Here is a 23,759-nt window from a genome sequence, read left to right on the forward strand (position 1 = left end):
CGCGCGACTTCGGCGCTATCCCCATAACTTAATCACATATGAAGGATGATCCAATGAGTGCGCAGTGTGGATAGGAAACAGTTGCACCAGAACTTCAGAGCAGTTTGAGTTCATCAAGGTCCACGTTTAGCTGCCTTAATCATGTTTTTCTCCTCTAGGAGTGGATCCTGGCCGGTGTGTAGTAACATTAATACAGTTAGGCACATTGTGTCTGTATGAGAATAGTTGTGCAGAGAGTTAGGCAATGCTGCAGGAGAAAGTTCTTCAGCACCATGGAAGGTGTCAAAGCCTAAGATGTAAAAGAGTTAGGTGTTTTCCTGTACTGCTATAATTTAGTTTCAATCATGCTATACTGTAGTTCTGGAGGAATTAGGTATGTATAGATCTGTCTGCAAGACCTATTAGCTAATGATTGTGCCCTTTTTACTAACAGACCCAAATTTGTTTATTTACTAGAACTTAAAATCATGAAGTTAGTCCCAAATACGAAATGCTAACGTTAAATGTGTTAAGCCTGCAGAATGTGTATAGAAGTCTTCATAAACAAAAGAAGACGATATCTGTAGACCAGTAAACTGACTTGGACTGGCCCCTTTCCAACATTTATGGTTTTTGATGGATGCAGCAGATGTCAAAATGTGCTTGATGAAAATCCAATACTCTATTATAACAGACAAACCGTGTTTAATCCTGGGATGTGGACCCAATCAAACACACATCCCTGTGGGGGAATAAAAGCCACAGTTTGCAAAAATCAGTCTGAAGTTTCAGCCCAATAAATTCGCACTGGAACCATCTGTCAGAAGGGTGGCGACTTTGATTGATTGATTGATTGTTGGATTGATTTTTTTTTGCAAATGTTGCTGAAAGAGAAGTAACCGTTGCAATGACAGCAAAGTAACATTGATAATTGGTTTTCTGAATTAGGCCATGTTGATTTGATTGAATGGATGACATCAGCGCCCACATCAACTTTTGTCCGTTTCCGAAGAAAAAAAAAATTTCAACCATACTGTAAATCCTAAAAGGAAAATTACTAAATATATGCTGTAGATTGAGTAAAATACCGTAAATATCTACTGATGTCATAAAGAAGAAGAGGTTAAAGAATGCCATCATTGAACCTTCTTGACCACTTATATTTCATGGACCTCGACAGCCCCAGGTGCAGCTGCAAAAGGGTTCATGTGTTCTTTCTAATAAATGATTCCCAATCGGACGTAGCTTATTCCAAATGACCGATGCCGTAGAATAACCATCTTCTTAAAGACACACATCCTTCACAAATAATGTGTCTTGAGTACATCCTGAATATGACCTGAGGCAGGTAGACGTCTTATTGTTGTCAGTGATGTTGAATGGTTGCCTGATGATCTTAAAGACCCACATTCTTTACAAATGATAGATCTTAAACACATCTGGACCATGTCTCAAGACAGGTAATTCTCTAATTTACTTCTTGTTGTCTGTTAGATGTTGGATGGTTGCTATCGTAAAGACATCCTTCACAAGTAATAAATCTTAAGGACATCCGGACCGTGTCTCAAGACAGTAGATGTCTTATTGTTGTCTGTAAGATGTTGGATGGTTCCGATCATAAAGACATCCTTTACAACTGATAAACCTTGAAACATCCAGACCATGTCCTAAGACAGGTAATTGTCTGTAAGATGTTGATGGTTGCCATCTTGAAGACCCACATCTTTCAAATGATAAGATCCTAAGCACTTCCTGACCACAGGTAGTTGTCCCATTGTTGTCTGTAAGATGTGAAATGGTTGCCCTGTCCCCAGCTGGCGCCACCAGGACTACCCGTGTCGGGAGGCAGCATGATGAGTGACAACTGTTAGCGGGAGGGGAGTGGGTGATGAGTGGGGACACTTAAGATAACGGCTACCTGCAGACACCTTCCATCCCTCACCTGTCTGCAGCGCAGATGGAGACATCTGTCTTTGGAGGAGGGCAGCCTTCTGTCTTGTTCTTGTAGGGTGAAAATGGGAATTTCTTGGGCTATTCCTGTTCAACTTTATATAGGTTCCACTGATGTGCAGCCATGGATACAGTATCACCTGATCAGTAAGTTCTGATGATCCTAAGCAGTTTCTTTTCTCTTGTTCTATTAAGGTTGAAATAGTTCCTCACCAGGCTGCTTGATCTTGATCTACCAGTCTTGCTGGCAGGGATCCAGTGCCAGACAAAGTTCCAATGGCTTACCTTCAGTTTGAGCAGTCTACAATCCAGACTGGAATACTGGTAGAGTGTTGTTCTTTTCTGGGCTGCTTATTGTTTTACCCCCTTGTATAAGTTTGGGAGACAATGCCAGAATAAGCAATGAATAACAATAGTCTTTTTACGCTGTACATTCATTGATATACAGACTAAGTAACTAGCTAGCCTGTAAATTTGACTCATCTATTCCTGAGCATATCCAAGGACGTTCTATCCGTCCTTGGCATATCTAAACTGTTTTCATCAAATCTGTGATGTGCTTGCGTAATGTTGCTGTATCCATTATTCCTTGTGACATTTGACGTTTTCCTTCCAACCCTGCTGTGAACAAGCAGACTGTGCTGGCATGGCCTGATGTAAGTTTTATTGTGCAATCATGTGCAGAAGTGATCTAGCAGGACCTGAATACCTCTCGGTGTGAGATGACAACTGAAGAGAGATAAAGGGAGCAAATTGGACGTCCACTTTTCCTCTCATTACTCTGACCTGTCTCTCACCGCCGGGCCAGTCAGGGGATGTCAATGTGCTGTTCCTGTCTGACAGGTAAGGCAGAATGAGGCACAGAGATGTTGGTGGTGAAGATTACATTGTTGATAAGTTAAGGTTGTACTGTCTGCATGCAGCTTCCAAAGAGAAGGTCTGACAAGTTAGATGTAATATCACCAGCAACTGCCAAAGTGACAGCAAAACCACTTTTCAAAGTATTGTATGTAACATTTATTCCTGAGTGATTCTACAATGATTTTCATTTTACCCACATGTACTGTTTTAGAGCATGCAGTGCACTCTGATGACTGGGAAACAGGGCTGCTCGTGTAGGGGCAATATGCAGGATCAAAATCAACTTTGTTATGAATAATAACGAATGATGAAACTTTGATGAATCCTTGCCCAGGGGCGTCACAACATCCATCAACCAATGGAACTAACTTTTTTGATAAATGTTGCACATTCGTTTTAATTCAGTGGCAACACTGTGATCTCCAATAAAGTTATCTTAAGTAAGTCTTGAGTATTTTGTTACTTTTTTGCATTTATAACAAGATCCGCTTAAAATCTAAAAAAAAAGACTGTTACATCGTGTGTACTGATTAGCAAATGGATGGTTGGATGGATGGATTGAATATTAAATGAATGACAGATGGGCAGATGGATGGACAAATGAATTTACAAAAATGTACATTATGGATGGATTGTCCATGGCTACATTCTCAGTCTTTTCAGTTTGTCATGCATTGATAACCAGCAAATTTGAAGCAGCTATGAAAACAAGGAACTGGCTAACATCCGCCCACTCAAGGCACTTTTCTCCCCTTCAATGACTATCAAGCAGGGCCATTAAGACATTTTTATTGCCTCCTAACTGTCGAACAATCCTCGCATCTCAAAGACTCTCTTCTGCACTCCCAAGGCCCAAACAAACGTCTTGAGTTCCATTAATAATACAGGCTGATATTGATGGCGTTTTCACGGCAATAAAAACTTTGTCTGCCTGACATCTTAACCCAGCCGGCAGTTTAGCTGCTGGAACGTTTTCTATGGATGCAGAAAATGGATGCACATCTGGGATAGTGGATGTCGTATAGAGAGGCAGGCTTGAATGGATGCTTTAAACAAGAAAGTATAGTGGCACAGGGGATGCAGTTATCGTAGGCAGGACATTTATTACCTTCCATTGCAGGCTTTCACGCTATGATGTTTCTGTGATTGTCCACTGTTTTCTGACCTCTGATAGCAGCTATTAAGGCTGAGGATTCATTCTAGGAACGATAATCTAATGTAATGGTCTCGTTTGGCATCCATCGGCCAGCAGTACCCATAACAACGAGACATGCATATGGTAATGATGGCGGCCTTTCCGCAGTAGAAAAATGCCTTCTTTGTCTGGCAATGGCCATTAGAAATGGTGACTTGACGGTCAAGGATGTCATTTGATCGTGTCATATGACTGAGGATACAAACAAGCTTATAGGCCTGTATGAGAATGGTCAATGTCAACGTTTCATTTTGTTTTTCTCAGCAACTCTATAACACCAATTTCTGTGGTATTTGGGATAAAAATCTTCATATCTCAGAAGCAAATCATTATTAGGTGATGATCTCCTTCTTAACTTTTGTGTTGCACAAAATAAACAAAGAAGATATCCTTCCTTCACTGCTTTCTATTGGACAGCCTCCAGTAGGGAAAGTGACATTATCATGTCACTTTCCACTATATCTACACAAAGTGATAACTGCAGCTCTACACTGTCACTTTTAGCACTTTCTATCACTACAAAATAAAACAGCTGGACGCTTTCACTCACCACTCCATCTCCACAAAATAAAAAGTGTTAAACTTTATACTCCAACACTTCACTCTGACCATAAAATGAAACTGTTTCATTTTATGGAAAGAGTTTCAGTATGACAAATTCAACCGACAGCCTAGTATTCTTTGAGAGTAACTCACATCCATGAAACAAAAGGCACAATCTTCAGTTCTACGCTGCAGAAAAGTGCAACTGATAATGATATAACCATTTAGCACAAGCTACATGTTTGGTATTGCTTTGGGTTTTCATTAATATTGTTATAATTGTTGTTTAATTATCATGCTTTCAATAGAGACACGCGTTCATGCCTAAAAGTCATTTGTCTATTGCTGTATAATTGCGTGTGTGTGTTATAATGCGTGTTGTATTCATCTGTATATTGTCACATTACTGTGACACCGTGACTTGCATCTTCTTCACCCCATGTTTCAACTTTTGATAAAAGCGAAAACGTCAACCCCGTCAGTCAGCTATGATACATCACTTATCCCAGCAGCACCAGTCATGTAGAAAGTGCTGTTGAACCATAGATAGTGATGTGGAAAGTGTTGTTGAAGCATAGATAGTGATGTGGAAAGTGTTGTTGAACCATAAATTGCCACATGCCCTGACATAAATGGCACCCAGTGCATTGGTGGAATCATAATGTGAGTCTTAGGCAGGGGTTGTCAGCATTGATGCAGCACAGCAGTCAACTCTTATCCATAGATGTAGATTTTGCCCATATACATTTATCCTGACGCAAATGGCTCTCATCGTTATGATGGTGTTAGCAAGTGTACTTCAAGGTGTAAAGATCATTTCAGTGTTGATGTTGTCATCTTATATCCATAGAGATAAACTTTTCCCCAATCTCCGTCTGCCTTCAAGTTGACATAAATGTTTTTTATGATTGCTTTGATGGAATTGTGATGGGTGTCGACACTGGGTAGATAAAACACACTCAGATATATCCATAGATTGTACAAATCCTCATCATTCCTTATTATCATCATTAGGGGGAAAGAAAAGTTCTCTTTAAAAACAGAGACAAAATTGCCATCCGTCCTGACAAGTTAAATGGTTATGATTCCCATTGCTGTGATGTATTTGTGATGCGTTATGGCAGGTGTAAAGTTGGTGTCAGTGTTGATGTAAGTCATCGCCCTGAGCTGTTGAGGCCGTGCCTGGATCCTGATGAAGGTTGTGATCTATAGGAGTATAAAGCACTGATGTACGCTTCAATCTGTCATAAAGGTTCCACTCACACTTAATAGTCTGATACACGGAGGGCTGAACTAATGACATTGCTTGCTTCTTAGAAGTCCTTCGCTTCCCCAACCATTCAGAACTTTTGTAATTTTTCCCAAACCGGTGTTCAGTAGTTAAGAAGTTAACTAAACAAAGTCCTTGTTGAATGGTTGGAGATATGTGTGGGCGTGCAATATTAGGCGATATGTGTGGGAGTTTGAGATGTGCTTTGTCATTCTTAAGGGAACCCCTTATCACTGGGAATAGCAAAAATCTCTGTGATTATCAATGAATAGCACTAAAGCTTCAAATCCTTCAGAACCGCAGGTAGCGGTATGCAAAGTTTTGACAGCATTTTCAGTAGTTTTTTTTCAGTAGTTTTTTTTTTTCATGACAGCTTAGATTTGTAATTGGAGGCCTCCACTGCATTGAGGGGACAGAGACAAATTGTCATTTTATGCCTTTTTGTATGTTTGAGCTTGAGGGAGGGCAGCAGCAGAGGACTGATGACATAGCTGCAAGATTTACAGTCTGAGGATAGGGAAGGACAGGGATTAGGGAAAATGAAACATGTTGATTACAAAACTCTGCAGTACTTAGGGGTGTAAAAATGACTTTCAGAGACAATCAGAACTGAGTAAGGAATCGTTTTCAGTCCCGATGGACAATCATAGATCTACAGAACAATCAGAACCAGGGTCTCTAATTTATAGTCAAACATGTAAATCATGTAACATAGGTCAGGTTATGATGCTGCGATACCAAACTGCATATAGTCAAAAGGGTTAAACGTTTTTTTGATCATTTGCCATAGCAACAGAGGTTCAATGAAGTAAAATTCATTCATGTAACACCTATGTACACACTCCTCACAATAATCGTTCCAGCTTTATTTCTAAAATATAACAGCATTTTAGTGCCACATAACTAAGAAACCAGAGTATGAAACATCACAGGTTTAGTTTTGCTCCAATACAATTTGTTAAACTGAAAAATCACTGACATACACTGAGGACTGCTAAGCACGGAATTTATGCTGTATTGAAGGAAGATTTATATTCATAACTATTGAGGGAAATCATATGTTAGGCATTATTCTGCTTTTAATGGGAGTCATTCTTTGTGTGTGTGATCCCTGCTGACTGTGTTTTATGGTATGAGAGCGAAGGTTTCCTATTAGTGATATGGGTGCGGCTTTGATAGCATATAAAACTTTATATTATTACCTTTCTGTCACTACATCCCTTATGAGGGCTGGGTAACTTAGTCCACAGGACATTAATGATATACAGATCTGGACATCCAAGTGCACAATGATTGTTGCTTGATGTAAAATCAAAACTAGAAATTTTGTTTTCCCTCCAGGTGCCTTGAGACAGTACTTGTAGAAGTGACACTAGTTTGGTACATTATGCAGTTGTAAAAGTGACACTAATGACTAGTGTATTCAAGTTTACTTGTAAAAGTAAAAGTAAAAGTAAAATTAAAAAAAAAAAAAACTCACGCACGACACAATCTGCGAACCTGATGAAACTACTAAATGGATTGATGTCAGGAGTGTTTGGTAAAGTGATGTTGCCTCCCAACTGATATCATAACTGCTGCATCAATCAAGACATGGTATCATTCGCTGTCACATTGAAGTGGATTTATTTCTAGAAGCAGCGAAGGAGATCAAGTGATGGGAATTCATTTCCATGCATTGTAATTTCCACAGACTGAAGCTTGTGTAATAAAAGACTAGTTCCCCCTTAATGACATCAGTACTGTACAGCTTGTAAAATGTAGTAACAGTAATGCTCAATCATTGCAGAGGCTGCATCCCAAGTGTTCCACCCATGGAGACGTAATGTAATCTTCTGTCACTCCCGGTCCCACCTGAGGTGTGGCGAGGTTCTCGTTATTTTGTTGACGTTCCATCAGGCGGCAAATAGCCCCTCTGGGAGGGCTGATATGATCACATGATTTCTACATGATCTGAAGAATACCACTTGTCAAATCTTAATCTTACACAATTTAGAGCTTGGGTATACAAACTGTGAGGGGTTCTTTGTTGCTAGCATATTTCTTGGTTCTTTGATTTTGAAAAAAATTATGCTTGAATGGAAAGCAACATTCAAACAGAATATAAGAGGTCTGTCTTCTCAGGCACATTTACAGGAAGTCTAAAGTAGGGTTTTCCATATGTTGCTTAACAGATACAAGAAAATTAGTACCGAACTGGAAGACCAGCATTTAAACAGTCTTAGGGAAGTCGACCATAGTGTACACAATTTCATAGAGTGGATAGAGTCTGATTCAAGTTTTCTTCTTGATATTGCTCTGGTTTCATTCGGACCTCTTGCTGAATTTTTTCTAAAAGTGTTTGAGATCAAAAAACAAGATTGGTGCACAAAGAGATAGGGAGGGGGGGTATGGATAGAAGAAAAGTATGCAGAAAGGAAATGTGGGATACATAAATGACTCTTCAGAAGTCTGACCCCCATGTGTTGAACTGGCACAGTCTGAAGTGGTGCATATTGCTGTGATTGATGCTGTAATCTGCAGGCGGAACGGTTTATTGTGCCTGTCAGGAGGGCCTCATCCATCCTGTTTATTATAGCCTGAAGTTACAGCGTTTATGGAGTGAGAGTAATCGTGCATTACCAAATTATCCCTGACCTCTTCGGTAACCTGCCGCGGAGTTTGTCACCTCTAGCCTCGTTATGAAGCACAGCGCTGGAGATGATAAAAAAACTGGGTCATGGGAGTGCAATGGCTGCTGGAATTGCAGCAGAATTCCGCTGCAAAATCTGGGTCATAACTGTTATGAACTGTTATTAGATTTAGAGGAGGTCATAACTCAATGTGGTATATAAGGTTTGGGTGATTGATGTGATCTGAATGTAATGCAATGTATGGTCACTCACTGGTACTGCTTTTCCCTGCCCTTGGTGCTGAATGCATTCTACACTAACAACAATGTCCCTGTTGCATGATGCTTTCCACACTAACAAAACTGTCTCTGGTGCGTAAGACTTTCCACACTAGCAACACTGTCTGGGGTTAACACTTTCTGCACCAGAAGCATTTCCCTGTCCTTAGTGCTGAACGCATTCCACACTAACAACACTGTCCTTAAAAACATTGCCTCTGGTGTTTAACACTTTCTGTACTAGCAGCACTGACCCTCTCCTTGGTGCTGAATGCTTCCAACACTAACAACAGTGTCTGATGCTAAACGCTTTCCATATCACATTTTCCCTGCCTTTGGTGCTGAACACATTCCACACTAACAACACTGTCACTGTTGCCAAATACTTTCCACACTAACAACACTGTGTCTGGTGCATAACACTTTCCTCACTAAAAACACTGTCTGGTGCTAAACACATTCCACACAACATTGTCCCTGTTCTTGGTGCTGAAGGCATTCCATACTAACAACACTTTCCCTGTTGCTGGATGCTTTCCACACCAACAAAACCGTCTCTGGGGCTTAACACTTTACAGACATATAACACTGTCTGGTGCTTAGCACTTTCCACACAACATTGTCCCTGTCCTTGGTTCTGATTGCATTCCACACTAACAACACTGTCCCTGTTGCTGGATGCTTTGCACACTGACAACACTGTCTCAGGTGCTTAACACTCTCCACACTAACAACACTGTCTCTGGTGCTTAACACTCTCCACACTACATTGTCCCTGTCCTTGGTGCTGAACAGTGCTGTCCCTTTCCTTGGTGCTGAACATGTTCTGCAATTTGTTTGTTGAACTTGTTGTTCCCCCTTTTATTTATTTTTTGTCTAAGCTTTTCTCTATCTGCAAACAGTGTTTTGTCAGATATCTTATAGTGAATAGTGAATGCTTGGAGAGGAGCAGTCTTTTCCAGAGGATTGGCAGGTAAACCAAGCCAAACAGAACATACTCTGTCCCAACATGCAGAAAAAAGCCCCATCAGATGAGCCTGTAGAAGGGATATGTGCAAGAACAGCAGTCACATAAGATGAGCCTGTGTGTGTACAAGAATGGCAGTCCCATCAGATGAGCAAGTATAAAGTATTTGTACAAGAACAGCAGTCCCATCAGATGAGCCTGTATGTGTACAAGAACAGCAGTCCCATCAGATGAGCCTGTATGTGTACAAGAACAGCAGTCCCATCAGATGAGCCTGTATGTATACAAGAACAGCAGTCCCTTCAGATGAGCCTGTATGTACACAAGAACAGCATCCCATCAGATGAGTCTGTATGTGAACAAGAACAGCAGTCCCATCAGATGAGCCTGTATGTGTACAAGAACAGCAGTCCCATCAGATGAGCCTGTATGTGTACAGGAACAGCAGTCCCATCAGAGCAGTCCCATCAGATGAGCATGTATAAAGGATATGTACAGGAACAGCAGTACCATCAGATGAACATGTATGAGGGATGTGTTCAGGTCAGACCAGTTGACACCTGGTGTTTAGGCAGGCCAGCTTCATACATAAATCTGGCACATATTTTGCCAGTGAAGCAGTAATTTCCTCCCCATATCAGCCAGGGTCAGTGGAGAGTGTGCACAAAAATGGCTGTGAGTGTTTGGAATGTTGATGAGACTGTGCTGTGATTGGTTGGCTGTGAGTGTTCAGAATGTTAATTAGGTTGTGTTGTGATTTGTTTGGATGTTGGCATTCTAAATATTGGTTCTGTGACGTGATTGGTTGGCTGTGCTTTGAGTGTTAATTGTGCTGTGTTGTGATTGGCTGGCTATGTTTTGAGTGTTAATGGTGCTGTGCTGTGATTAGCTGGCTGTATTGGATATGGTAATGAGGTTGGGATGTTTATTGTGGGATGTGTATTGCAATGAATGCTGGGAAGAATGCCAGATCCTATGCATGTGCATGTGTCAGGTTACATATTAATTATGTGCAGGCGTCATGATGATGTTGATGGCAATGATGATGATGGTATCAGGTTACGGAGCATACTGATAAGTTTATTGGTACTTATCCTGACCATGTAGCATTTATTTGGCAATGGATTCTTTTCCAAATGGAAAACTAACAATCAGTGATTTAAGGACTGACCAGAATGGACATGATTAATAATCAGAATAATAGGTTTTATACATAGAACAGGACTCTACTTCCCCTGATGTATCTCATAACCTATCTTTATCAGTGTGTTAATTTCCTTGTGGGTACTGCCTGTATTTGAAAATAGTACTATGTAATGTGTGCCATGGAATATAAAACGTTTAATGCACACCTCTGTTTAAGAATTATGGCCACCACAGATCAATACCTGCAGTGGAGTGTTTGCTTTTATCTCTCCCGTTTCCCTGCATGGCGATCTATATTTCTGGTAGATTAGTGGTCAGGCTGAAATCATGCCGGCACATCTGGCCTCTTAATAGGCTGGCTAACAGGAGGGTCTGCATGAGGGATCCTGAGGCAATGTTAGATGGTAAACTTAGGGGAGTGGGCAATGGTTAACGTAGATACAGGAGGGCTGGCAGTGGTTAATGAAATTTAAGTTGACTGACGTTATTGCGAAAGGTTTTGGGAAAGATTTCATTGGATTGCTCCATTATACATGTATCTATGGGCTGTCTGGCAAAACTAAGTCATAGACACCGATACAACCACATACACATTGTAACTTTTGGGCAATCTGGTGTTCAAATTTGCAATACGAATAGATTATCAATAATGCTGAATGATGGATTCAGGGATAAAAACAATATGGATACATAGAAATAAAGTGACCAATTACACTTCAAGAAAAAATTACCGAAAAGTCTTAATGTTGAATTACAAAGGACAGCTACTTTGTAAATCTTAAGAAAAAGGGCATACAGACCCTCAACCAGCTTCACAGCCCAGCATGTAGACAGGCCAATTGGTTAGGCAGGGTAGCGAGAAGTGACTCTCTAATCCAAACTCTGCCCTCTCACACCAGCTGCCTTGACCTGAGGAAACTTGCTACTCCATCTTGACACCACATAGAAAATCTAGAACAAGTTTGTTCACAATATGCCAAATTTCCCTAGATTTACACTCAACAGTTTAGAAAGTTCAGAAACTTGAATTTGATCAATCATATCCCCATTATCACTTTATCGATTGTATAGAATTGGAAAGTATATTTATTGATAATGTGAGAATGAAAAGATGATTGACCAACTTTAAGTTGCCAAAATTTGCATTGAATGTATTTTGCCACAGAGGTCTAGATGAAATAGAGGCATTGAAAAAATAAATAAGCCACATACAAAAATGATAATACATAACGATGATAATGATATGAAGAATAAATGCAAGAATAACTACTAACAGAATATCAACCAAATATCTAACATGATATGTAATGTACTATGTGTGTCCAAAGTAATATCAAATTCTAAGTTACAATTATCTCATTAAAGTCGCCAACTTTATGGGAAATTTATCATGTTGCTAAGGCCACATGAGAAATGAAGACTTAATCCATGAAAATTGCTTTCTTGACATGGAAGACCTTGGAGATTACCTGTAATGTTTCAACGTGGCTGAGCTGCAATTGTTACATCTATATCACTTTTTCACTGCCAATTGCGATTGTGAAACGTTCTCAACTGTACCCTTCGTGTGCCTTTCTTTATTGTCTTATCAAGGAAATTGATTGATTTTAGATTGCAATGTTGGTGTTTAACCTCTTCTGTGCTGCCTAACAATGTAACAGACACAGATACATGTCAGGTGCCAAAAGGCAACTTTAGCAGAGGAAGGTTTAATCTCCATGCAGATTCTACGGTAGAATAGGATAGTATCAAAATCTGGCAGAGTAGTGTAGCCGGCTTAGGAGTGCGTTTTGCTACAAGGCAAATGGACACCTTTGGCTGACTACACTCCTTGGTCAGTTGGGTACTATCTTTTGCCATTGTAGGATCTGCTTGGAGATTAGGGAAGGTTAAGGTAATCTGTAAATCTGTAAACTTCTGCACGGGCTTATAAATTGTTACCAATTATCCATTGAATAAATGAGTGGTGGATGAATGAATGAATGATTGATCAATGAAGATCAATGAAAGAGTGAATTGATTGATCAATGATGATTCTAAGACACCATGATCAAAAGAATACCAAGATTACGTGAAGGAAATGTTTACATGACCACCATACCAAATGAGTCAGAGGTAATAGACATAATAAAAGATGAATAAATGACTAATTTAAGTAATCTTACAATGCTGAGAAGAACAGAACGTCAGCTGACTGTAGCTGCAGGTGTGATACAGTTTTACTGGATGCTGATAAACTAGAGTTCTATGAATAAGTGAGCAGCAGCTCAGCCTCCTAACTCCTGCAAGCAGACTGTGGTAGCCCCAGCTGGCTATCTCTGTGGAGCCAAATTGTTGTAGTCTCATTTGGTTATCTTACTTGAAAAGTCTTAGAGTGTTTTGTTTGTTCAACTGCTTTTAGGTGCAGCACAGCAGTTTGGTACAGTAGGCAAAAACTGCATTAGACAACGTCAAACTTTACAGTCTGAAATGGTGATTGGTTTTTACATGTACTCTAGGTGTCTCTCTCCTCAAACACAGGACCTATAGTTATGTCATCTTTATATTCCATCCGAGAGACATCCGTAGCTAGGTACACTTTTGCCCGAGTTCAGTGGAGAAATGTGTTAATTGCTTTTCCCAAGGGTTCAACATTGGGGCCCCCTTGGGATTTAAAATTGCATGTAGACCCTTTGGATTCTGATACATTAACCACAAGTCTCGATACCTAGTCTCGTCTGCAGCTTGTCCCTTCCACAGAACATATTCAAAATGTGTCAGCCCGTTTTCTTCTCTGTGGAGCAGATTGTGCTAGCCTTGTCTGCATGGTCCACTCTATAGAGCAAATTGTGTTAGCCCCATTCTGTCTGTGGAGTTCATCACAGCAGACTATCATGGTGTTTATGAAGGGGAAGGTATTAAACCTGTTTATAGGCTAATCTGTCATGGAGACCAGCGGCCACTTCCTCATAATTCCTGCATGCCCGACGGCCGCTCGTTGATCAGCCGGCGCAGGTAATGGGTATTGACGATTATAAATCAATAACCCTGATGGTGTTTGGTTTGCTGGCAGGGTTATGAGGAAGGTGATTTATTAACCATGAACTTCAAATCTGGTGCTTCACTCTCTAAGTGATGGAGCTACGACGTTGTAGGTGATAATGTTGGCAGCTGGAAGCTGAAAGCAATCTCTGACCAGTTTATGTCACGGAATTATCTTCCACTGGTCATGACAAAGATTAGATAGAGTCAATGTTCAGTTTTTACAGATTCATTGCACCAGGGAAATTCCACTTAAAGAACTCTCTCCAACTATTAAGTACAATGAACAGTCAGTCACTGTGGACCACAGCCTAACATTCTGTTCTAAGGACCTCAGGGTTGCTAACCACTGGACTATGGACACTGAATATCATCTGTGATCGTTTTTTTCTTGCTCTGACACCTTTCAATTATCATAGCTAAGCTTTTTGAAGGAAAAGTTCATTTTGAACAAAGCATGTACATGTATGATGGCCATTCGCTGCTTCGTGATTACCGACCATTTTTCTTTCTAGCATTTGGATGTGATCATGGTCCTGGCACAGCAGGTTGCAATACTTTCTCCTGATGCCAGGTGGCACTGTAGGATACTTTCTTTGTGCAATTTCATACTCTTTTTCAGCAGGTCATAGACTGCACAAACCATCTGTCATAAGTATGCTTCCTTCTTGGAAGACACAATTGTAGCTATTCTTCCTATGGTTCTTGTTAACATACATAACTTCACATATAACCAAGATATACAGAAACAAACATTAATCACTAAACTGAAGCAATATTTCCTCTGAGACAGGTGCTTTTATGTAAATTAGAGGGGATCCTGACTTGGGTAGGATGAGTTTTCATCTTTGTCAAGGCACTGCAAGATTTTGATATGTTCTACCACCATTTGTTGGTTGATTGATTGATTGATTGATTGGTCCTTGAGTTGGTTAAATGAAATGATAACACAAAAAGTTATGAAAGACTAATTGATTATTTCTTTAATAATTTCATGCAGGTCCAGTCTGATGTTTTCTGAACCATTGAATTTTAATTTCAAGTCTCTAAGACTTTAAATTGCCTCCCTCCATTACTAGTCTAGGCACCAAAACCTTCTTTAGTTCCTTTGGGCCCACATCTCAGAGATTTCCCCCAGCCCTACACGTACCTGTATGTGTGGGTTTATAGTGAGAAAATAACGCCTTTCCGCTCCCTGCACCCAATTATCGCTATAGTGGCCCCTCTTATTGAACGGACGACGACTGTTTGAAGTTCATTTCCTCTCTGCGCTCTGCTGGCCTTGCTATCACAGACGGTCCTTAATTTTACCTGCCTGCTCCTCTAACTACACACACTCCCGGTTTCTCATCTGTCTGATGAACGCAGTTTCTGGCAGCCTAGATACCAGACTGTTTCTAGAGCCGACACAGGTGCCATGTTACCTGTGGTGTGAGTGGGCACCCATTGCTAGCATGCTTCAGAACCTTTCCTACTATTTGTCATATGTAAAATTTTCTTGGGGTACATTGCCTAAAAGAAGATTGGACTGGCCTGCTTACACCCTGGAAAAAGTCTGACATCCAGGCTAAGTTAGAGGCTGTGGTAAAAATTCCTTTGGGGCATGGTGGCCCTAGAGCGCAAAAACCTGACCAGGCAGCAGTCTGGCACCCAGGCTAAGATTCTGGTAAGTTGCTGGTAGATGGTGAAACTGCAGGGGTGGGAATCCAGAGTGATGTGTGGATGAGAGAGGAGATCCATGGTGGATTCTGGATGATTATCTGCTGTTTAGGCACAGGAACAGACAGACTGTGTAACTCTGCACACCAGATCTTCTACAGTGGTGATCCAGGGAGGGTCTGGATGGGAAAATGTGGATAACATCTCTGAATAGCAATCTGACCTGATCTCCTGAGGGCATAAAAGGGGTTTTATAATGTGCATTCTGAAGGAAAATGTTCTTGAGTGATGAGGTATCATTAACAAGGTTTTGAAGAAACATTGCAATGGGTAAAGCCTTATCCTCAACAGTCTTCCCATTGGTGATTTTAAATACAAAACCTGTGATTTTTGTCCTATTTTCCAATTCACAAAAATATTTGGACTTCAACAAAGATGCTGTCCTGTTTCAAGCTCAGACGGTTACTCTGGGAGGTGGTCAGATTTGATTTTTTTTCCACAGCATAAAATCTTTGAAGCTTTTTTAGAATACAGATTGAGTAACCTTTTGCCAATTTTCAGTGGAAAACAGTCAATGGAACTTTCTTTCCAATGATTTTTTTTTATTCCAACCCTTTTATAACACTGATGGACGAGCATATAATGAAAAGCAGTCAATCAGGCGACCCCAATACAACCCGCGAATTTGCCTCTAAATGAAGAAATCAGTCCAATCCGTTACCTGCAACATCAGCTCCTTTATTTCCTGCCTCCTAATACAGTATAGAAGAGTTGGTGATATATTGGAGCAGCAGGCTCTTGTATCGTGGATAAGTACCTTTATTCTGCAGGGAAATAAGATGGAGAAGTGCTTCGTTACTAATGCCTGGCTTTGTGAGAAGCTCTCGCATCTATCACCCTGATGTTACGGCATCAGACAATTTCACAACACGTTCCCCTCAAATCAACCTACAGGGTGCCTTTTCACCAGAACAATGGAAAACGGATAGTAATGATTATTCTCTTCAGAAGTTCCAAGGTCAGGTGTGTTTGTGAGACAGCTGGTGTGGGGAGACGTGTGACTTGAAGTGTTTGGATAGTTAAGGAGACAATACCCGATACAGTCCCTCAGCCCGCACAATTAAAGAAAATCAATGGGATGAAACTCTAGCCCTTTATACACCACTTCAGCTTTGCAGACGTTATTGCACCGGGGTGGCTACACAGGAAGTCATTTTTCACAGAAGGATGGAGAGAGAGGCAACAACTTTGGCTCTAAGATCCGATTGAAGATTAAGTTTTCTCATCTTGAAGCTAGATTGCTGCAAGCTGCTGATTATAACAGCCAATTTTGTCAGAAAAGATTCTAAAGGCACTGTTACAACTCTGGATCGGGGATCAGTGTGTGAAAATTAATTGGCTTCTTTGTAATTCAGATCACTTAGCTGCTGGTTATAACTGTCAATTGTTTTTAGAAAGGTTTGACAAACCTGAATGCTCATGACATAGCAGTCAATATTTCTCATTGTACTGGGATCATCTGCTATGAAAAATGATCAGGGATTATCTGAATGTAGAGCATTGATAGATTGTAGTTGACTGTGTAAATTATTATGTGCAATTTATACAGTTTGAAAAACGGGTTGGTTGTTTAATCAGACTTTATTTCCTTAACCCCAGCTCATAGAAACAGGTGTTTGGCTACCGATTCTCTATAGTTATGGGGTCAGGCAGTAGGGAGAAGGTTAATTGTTTTACTGTTAATTGCCTCTTTCCCTCATTGGATTTCAAAGGACACATTCGACTTTTATTGCAGAGGTTTGATTCTCCTTTATAGGGTCGATGGCTGGAGAAACTGGCTGATGGACAGCATTCAATTGTTCGGATTTTCAACTTCTCTTAGGACCCTGTTAGCCAAAAGGCATTGAACTGACATCTTGATGGTACCTTACTTTATTTTCCCCATTGATTTAAGGATTGAAAACCTGGTTTATTATGGCCAGCTGCCTACTGTAAGGATTGTGTGGTCACCTGAGACCAGTTTGGTTCTTAGTCTTATACCAGTTTCCCTTTCACACTGCGTTTAGTACTTGCAGTGCTCCAACATTGTGAGGAAGATGATGATCAGTTAAGGGGATAAAAGAACTATGCACTTGCAGATGTGTCGCTCGTACTTAGCTCTCCGGTAAACTTACTTTGGAGCTCTGAGATAATTGTTTTGTCAGGTGAGTCAGCTCAACAGAGGGATAGCCTCATTCAGTCCTGCACAATTTTACTCTGCGCTTTGTCCGACATCATTATCCGCACCTCTGAGAGTTATCCTCCTTAAACACTGCCATTTCTCTCTCAGATGTGCACTGAAATACAGTCCTGGGATAATGATCTATTTGGACATCGAGTTACCGACCTGTCCCACCACTCATGTGGAAAGGTGATTTCCCAAATATCGGCGTATCGAGTCATTTTATTTGATTTTCGATGGTGTCAGGATCGACCCGTATGATAAATTCTGGCCGGATCAGGGTAGGTGATAAAACTGTCCAGTTGGGATGGTTAGGAATTGATCAGCTCCACTTTTCCTGTCGGGTTGCTCGTCCCGAGAGCGCTGTACCGTTTGTGGCTTCTGCTGGTCATGCAAGATAAAGGCAGAATTAGTTTCATCGAGATGTCTCAGAAATATGACTTCTCTACGTACGAACAAGCCTGGAAGAATGGGTGCGAGGGAAATAAGTGCTGCCAGCTAACGGCTGTGGTTGAACGGTTCAAAGCAGACACGGAAAATTCATGAGCCGATCCAGAAAGTTAATGGAATTTGGAATGACGAGTGGTGCAGAGTGGGGAGATTTGTGGTTCCTGTTTCCAAGTAATGATATTGTTACCAAACTGTTTCATGTCGGCTAGATTGGCTCTCGTTTCTGAATGATACTGTTGCCAAACAATGTTATGTAAGCCATGATTGGGTCCCATTTCTACCTGATACCGTTTCTGGCCAGGTAGATGTGGGCCGGGATGCAAGCCTGTCCAGTATTTCTTGCCTGGTTTATGTGGGCCTGTTGGATACTTCTAGGCTGGTTTATGTAGGCTGGTACATGGGCCAACTTCTTGTCTTTACTTGGGCCAATTTGGTGTTCACTGGCTAGTTTATATGAGCCGATTAAGTCTTCCTCGGCTGGTTAATGATAAAATCTCCTTGATCTGATAAAAGCTCTTTGCTTATTGTGGACCAGTAGATCAGCCAGATTGTTGCTTGTTTGCTTGTATGTGGACCAGAGTGCTGTTTTTAGGCCTTTTGGGCCAGTATCTGGGCCAGTGTGGTGTCTAGGCTAATTGACATGGGAGGATGGGGCATACCACCTGACATAAGAGGGTCAGCGTTCCATACGATAGGGCTGGGGGAAGAACAGCTGACGGGGAGTAATGGGGCTGCAGTTTCTGATGGTTTTTCCGATAATGGGAGCCCATTTGGACCGGCAGAATCCGATAGGTGCAAATATTGCTCACCTGAGGCGGCCGGAGTCGATGGCTGGAATGTTCCAGTAAGTGTAGAGAGTTTGGGCTGTACTGTTATGGGCAGAAACACCTGCACCAGTTCAGGAAAATAGTGTGACATGCCTGTCCATGGTGCTGAAATTGGCTGTTGTTGACTACCTGGGACATCCCTTGTTGAAAAATGTCTGTGATTGTCCCCTGTACAATCTGGGGTGAAAACTGTCTGAATTTTGAGACTCTCCCCCACCCCAACAGCCATTTGTGACAGTGATTAAGAGGTGAAATAATGTAATTAGTGCTCATGTGTTAATTAAGAGTGAGGAATGATGTCAGGATGTTAATTAATTGTTGGGTAATGAAGAGTTATGAACAAGGGAAAAATTTGTTAGGCAGGAGGTCTTATCACAGGCAGAATTCAGAGTAAAACCAGCAGGGGTTTGTTGGGGGGGCATGTTTAATTCACCATTGACTCGCCACTTGTATAGATTGGTCGTGGTGCAGCTCGTGTCATTAATTGGCTGTGCTCTCAACAATTCAAGTTCCTTTTTTTTTCCCTTTTCTCTTGCATCATAGTTGATCTGATGGCAACTGCTCTTTATGGGTTAATGGGTTTTTCTCACCTCAAAGTATAACTGTTAAGTCTCACGAAAACAAACATACAGACTTTCATTTTAATAAGATAAAATAAAACAAAAGGTAATGACAGAACAGAGTAAAGATACTGCATGTGTGGTTGTACTGAGCTGACCTGAAGGGATGCACAGTTGACAGTTATCCTGTCTGAATTATTGAATAGGAGACAGGACAACTCTGAGAGAAACAGCAGGGAGCAAACGTCTGGCAGACACTGTCTGCTGAACCTAGGCCTACAGTAATTTATGTTCTTGTGTCTTGGATATTTAATCACAGTTAAAATTAATCGAGAAGGCAAGATTAAGTTTAATTTGACAGGAGAACTTGACTATGTTCAATCCCCCAAACTTTCTGTACCAAGGACTAGACATTCACTTTTCATGTTGATATTTTAATTGAGCACTATTTATTATACCAAAAGAACAACAAACTTGATTGGTCTAGCCTAACCAGACCCCCCTCCCTTGAGACTGTGGCAGACAGACAGACTGACTCCGGCAGGTATCTCCTGTGGGAGAGTACAATCCACCAGGTGTGGTGAGCAGGTGTGATGAATGGACACCATCACCTGTCAACAGGACAAAGACTTCTAGCACAGGTAGTAATAATGCAAGGGCTGTGAACATTTTATTCAGTGACGTACCAACCTGATGAAACTATTCTGGATGCAGGACAAAGAGTTAATTGTATCACAAAGAAACATTGTCTGGGACTTACTTAGAATCTGTCCCCCACTGAGACTTGGCCAGACAGACAAGAAAAGTCTTTAATTCATAGACAAACAATCTTTCCTGTCCTGGAGGATCCTGTTCTATCTGAAATCTCCTGCAGACAGCTCAAAATGTGCCACAGGCTTTTAGCTTGCGAGCCTCAAGGCATCCTGGGACACCCTTCACTGAAACAAAAGAGAAATTAGATGCCCTACTTGTGTAGCAGGATGCCCAAAGCTATCCAGAGAGCCCATTAGGGAACTCTGGTTCCATAGGTAGAAAAGAAAACCAATTTGAATGGTTGACCAATAGATTTGTACCAAGCAGTTTCAGTTGTACTCAGTGTTGTTGCAAGTTATAGAATAATGTTTTTTTATTATTGCCCCAAATCCAGCAATCTTAAGTGGTGGAAATGCCCCCTTCCCCCCAAAAATTTGAACACGTCTATAAATGAAATGTAACCCCTGGCCTATTTGGGAACTCAGGATCTATTTGACATACTGATAAATATTCTTGCCTATGTACAAGATTGGGTATTGAATTCATATAAAAGCAACATTGTCATAATTGAATGGAATGTCTCCTACTCCAGACTCCCCTGGCAGCCAGGCAGACAACAGAAGTGTCTAAGACATTGTCTGGTGTCTATGACACTGTCTCAGACACTCAGGATCTTCTCCTTGCCAGGAGACACTGTTGTGCAAACCCCATTGTGTCGGGTACATCCAGGGGGGGAACTGTCAGCCTGGGACCAGGAAAGCCCCATCTCTGAGATCAGCCCATGCAAATGCTGTTACAGGAATCCCATTTTGTGTTCACTAAGATATAATGAAAAAACTTTTGACAGAGGTTAGACTTCCAGGTAGAACATTACAGAATACAAAATAAATCAAGCAACTGCATAAATTCTCTAAAACGTCAGATGTTTCAATTAGCATTCCTGGGGGTTACTTATGAAAGATGGTCGATGCTATTTTGAGCATAATACAGATAATCTATCCAATTGCTTGATTTATTGTCTATTACATAATGAACAACTGGTGCAAGTAACCTCAACTTAACCTCAAAGTAACAATGCTTTCCAAACATATCAATATCGTATCAATAGTCCAAACGTGCATGTAATATTGTAAGGCTTAAAGAGTCAATGCCCTTGAGTTGTGTTTTGCACAATGTCATAAATGAGAGCTCCGACCCAAACAACCATGTCAAAAACTGCTGATTAATGTGTAATTGTTTCTTTACATAATGTGCAAAATAAAATCAATCATTCCATGAATTGATTTATCATTCCTGTTCATGCTTCGGAGTCCTGCCATCTGGTGTGGTAATTTTTTTGTGGAAGGGTGAATGTTCATTACCGACTCGTTAATTACCTCATTAAAATTAATCAGCTGTTCGGATGGCAACAGCAGAGGCAGCTGCTGCCAAATGTGGTGAAGTACATGCCAGCTGGGAAGCAATAAAACAAAAAAAGTAAATATTTCATAAATCTCAGCAAAATTTCAAAGGGAAACAGATGTTAGCAGATCCAGATATCATAATTTTCCTTCCGATAGTTTACCTGTGCACATTTTTATTCTACAATCCTTCTGTAGTCTTATGTAGTTGCACCTTTTTTGTTACCAGGAAAAGTAAGTCACTGTATAAATGAAGTTTGCCTGGAAGTGCTTGCTGAATTTTGGTGATCGCTAGACCTATCTTCAGGATGACTGACCCACTACTGCTGAACTGACACACAACAAGCTTTATTGACACAACAGAAAGTACAGTGACTTTTGTATGGTCAATTATAAACTACAAAAAAGAAAGAATACAGAATAGATCTTAAAATTCTACTAATTAAACAATATAGGATAATAAAATTCTACACATGTGATGCTAGTGGTGGGTCGAAGGTTCCAGGATGTCTGCATCTTCCACAGGCTAAGCTGACATGTGACCTAGCTGTTGATCATGTGACCCAGTGGTGGATCAAAGGTCCATGGAAGCCTGTACCCTCCCCAATTAAGCAAGCCAAGAGAGGAACCCAAAAGAGATGTTACGGCTCTGCTTAAAGTCTGGTGAGTTCACGTTTTCCTTGTCATAGGTGGCTTTAAAGCAGGTCATCATAGAGCCTCTGTCTGACTTGGTTGAGTTGTACAGTTATATTACTGAAAATGTAAAGTTGACTTAAAAATGACATTACCGTAATTTTTTTTTTTTTCGGGGACTGCATTTGCAACAATTCTGTAGTACAGTTACAGTGTAGTACCACTCATACTCCTGGTGCCATGAATTCATGTTAGAGAGATTACCAGGAAACCACAAAAACAAAACCATGGTGAACATTTCAAGATTTACAGTATTCCTTAACACACATGTGCTTCATGTTTACTAACCTGGTTTTGATGTTCTGACTTTGTTTGTTCTCATAAGAAGTTTATTTTCTGATGCATCAGCACCCTTAGAATTTGACTACTAGGCCCCCTTATATCTTTGTAAACCTGGTTTAGACATTCTGACTTTGTTGAGGCTAAGAAGAAGTTTATTTTCCCGATGAGTCCTCTTCCTTAGATGTAGAACTATTAGTTCCTCATCAGGCCTGAATCCAGGGTGAACAAATAAAGCAGCTTCTCCAACAGGTCAGGCTGGAGTAAGACAGTTGCAATACCAATAAACAAACCACAGGAAGGAACACAAGATGTAGACACAGTTCACAATAAATAGTGGTTGTAGACCTTAACTTAAGGATGTAGAAGGGACCATTATAAAGCCATTATGTCTCACACCCAGTGGCTTTGGAATCTTAATTTGAGTACTTTTATTCTGTTCTAGAGGTTTTGAGGGTGTGAAGGATATTTGAAAGTTCAGTAATTGCAGTCCAACTGCAGTGATTTTGCCAAGTGCCATCACAAAGGGTGTTTTAGATTGAAACCTGTTTCAGGTAACTAGCATGTATTGCTATAATTGTCTGCTGTGTAAAGTACTGAGAAATCGCTGTGCTGCATATTGAGTCCTTTTATTTTGTCTGTGATGAGTGACTCTGAGAATCAAATCCAGCATTTCTTGCAGACATTCCCCCAACTGGTTGATGCTTCCTCCTGCAGGTGTGAGGCAGTATCCCCTGGCTGCTCTTAAAGCCCATGAAAAATGCTTTTCTTAAGTTCTCCTTTCCTGCTCCTAATGTCCGAAGGGAGCGTCATCTGCTGGAGTTTTATCACCTGCCTGCTGCCTCTACAGCAGAACACTGGTCTCAGGCATGCTGATGAAGTATTAGGCCACACCAAGTTATTTCCTTGGTTTTAGGACATTTTAGTGTTAAGATTCAGCAAGGTGATAATGAAAATGGCCATAGTGGAAAACTTGCAAAGTGCATCCCTGAAACTGTAATTGTAGCAAAGGAGTAGAAACGTAGTCTCCTGGCTCCCAGGTTTCGAACCTGGGCTAAAGCTGGGCCATCAGGTCAGAAAAACCCAATGCAACAG

At 40.8% G+C, this 23,759-nt stretch overlaps 1 long non-coding RNA gene across 1 annotated transcript; it reads left to right on the top strand.

The window, feature by feature from the left end:
• The first annotated feature begins 2,120 nt into the window (after positions 1-2,120).
• LOC118409582 lies at positions 2,121-22,299 on the top strand. Its single transcript, XR_004830458.1, has 3 exons — positions 2,121-2,253; positions 2,614-2,772; positions 22,218-22,299. It is a non-coding gene; the product is annotated as an uncharacterized LOC118409582 (long non-coding RNA).
• Positions 22,300-23,759: the final 1,460 nt, after the last annotated feature.

Source organism: Branchiostoma floridae, chromosome 2, assembly GCF_000003815.2.
Source record: "Branchiostoma floridae strain S238N-H82 chromosome 2, Bfl_VNyyK, whole genome shotgun sequence".
Lineage (NCBI taxonomy): Eukaryota > Metazoa > Chordata > Leptocardii > Amphioxiformes > Branchiostomatidae > Branchiostoma > Branchiostoma floridae.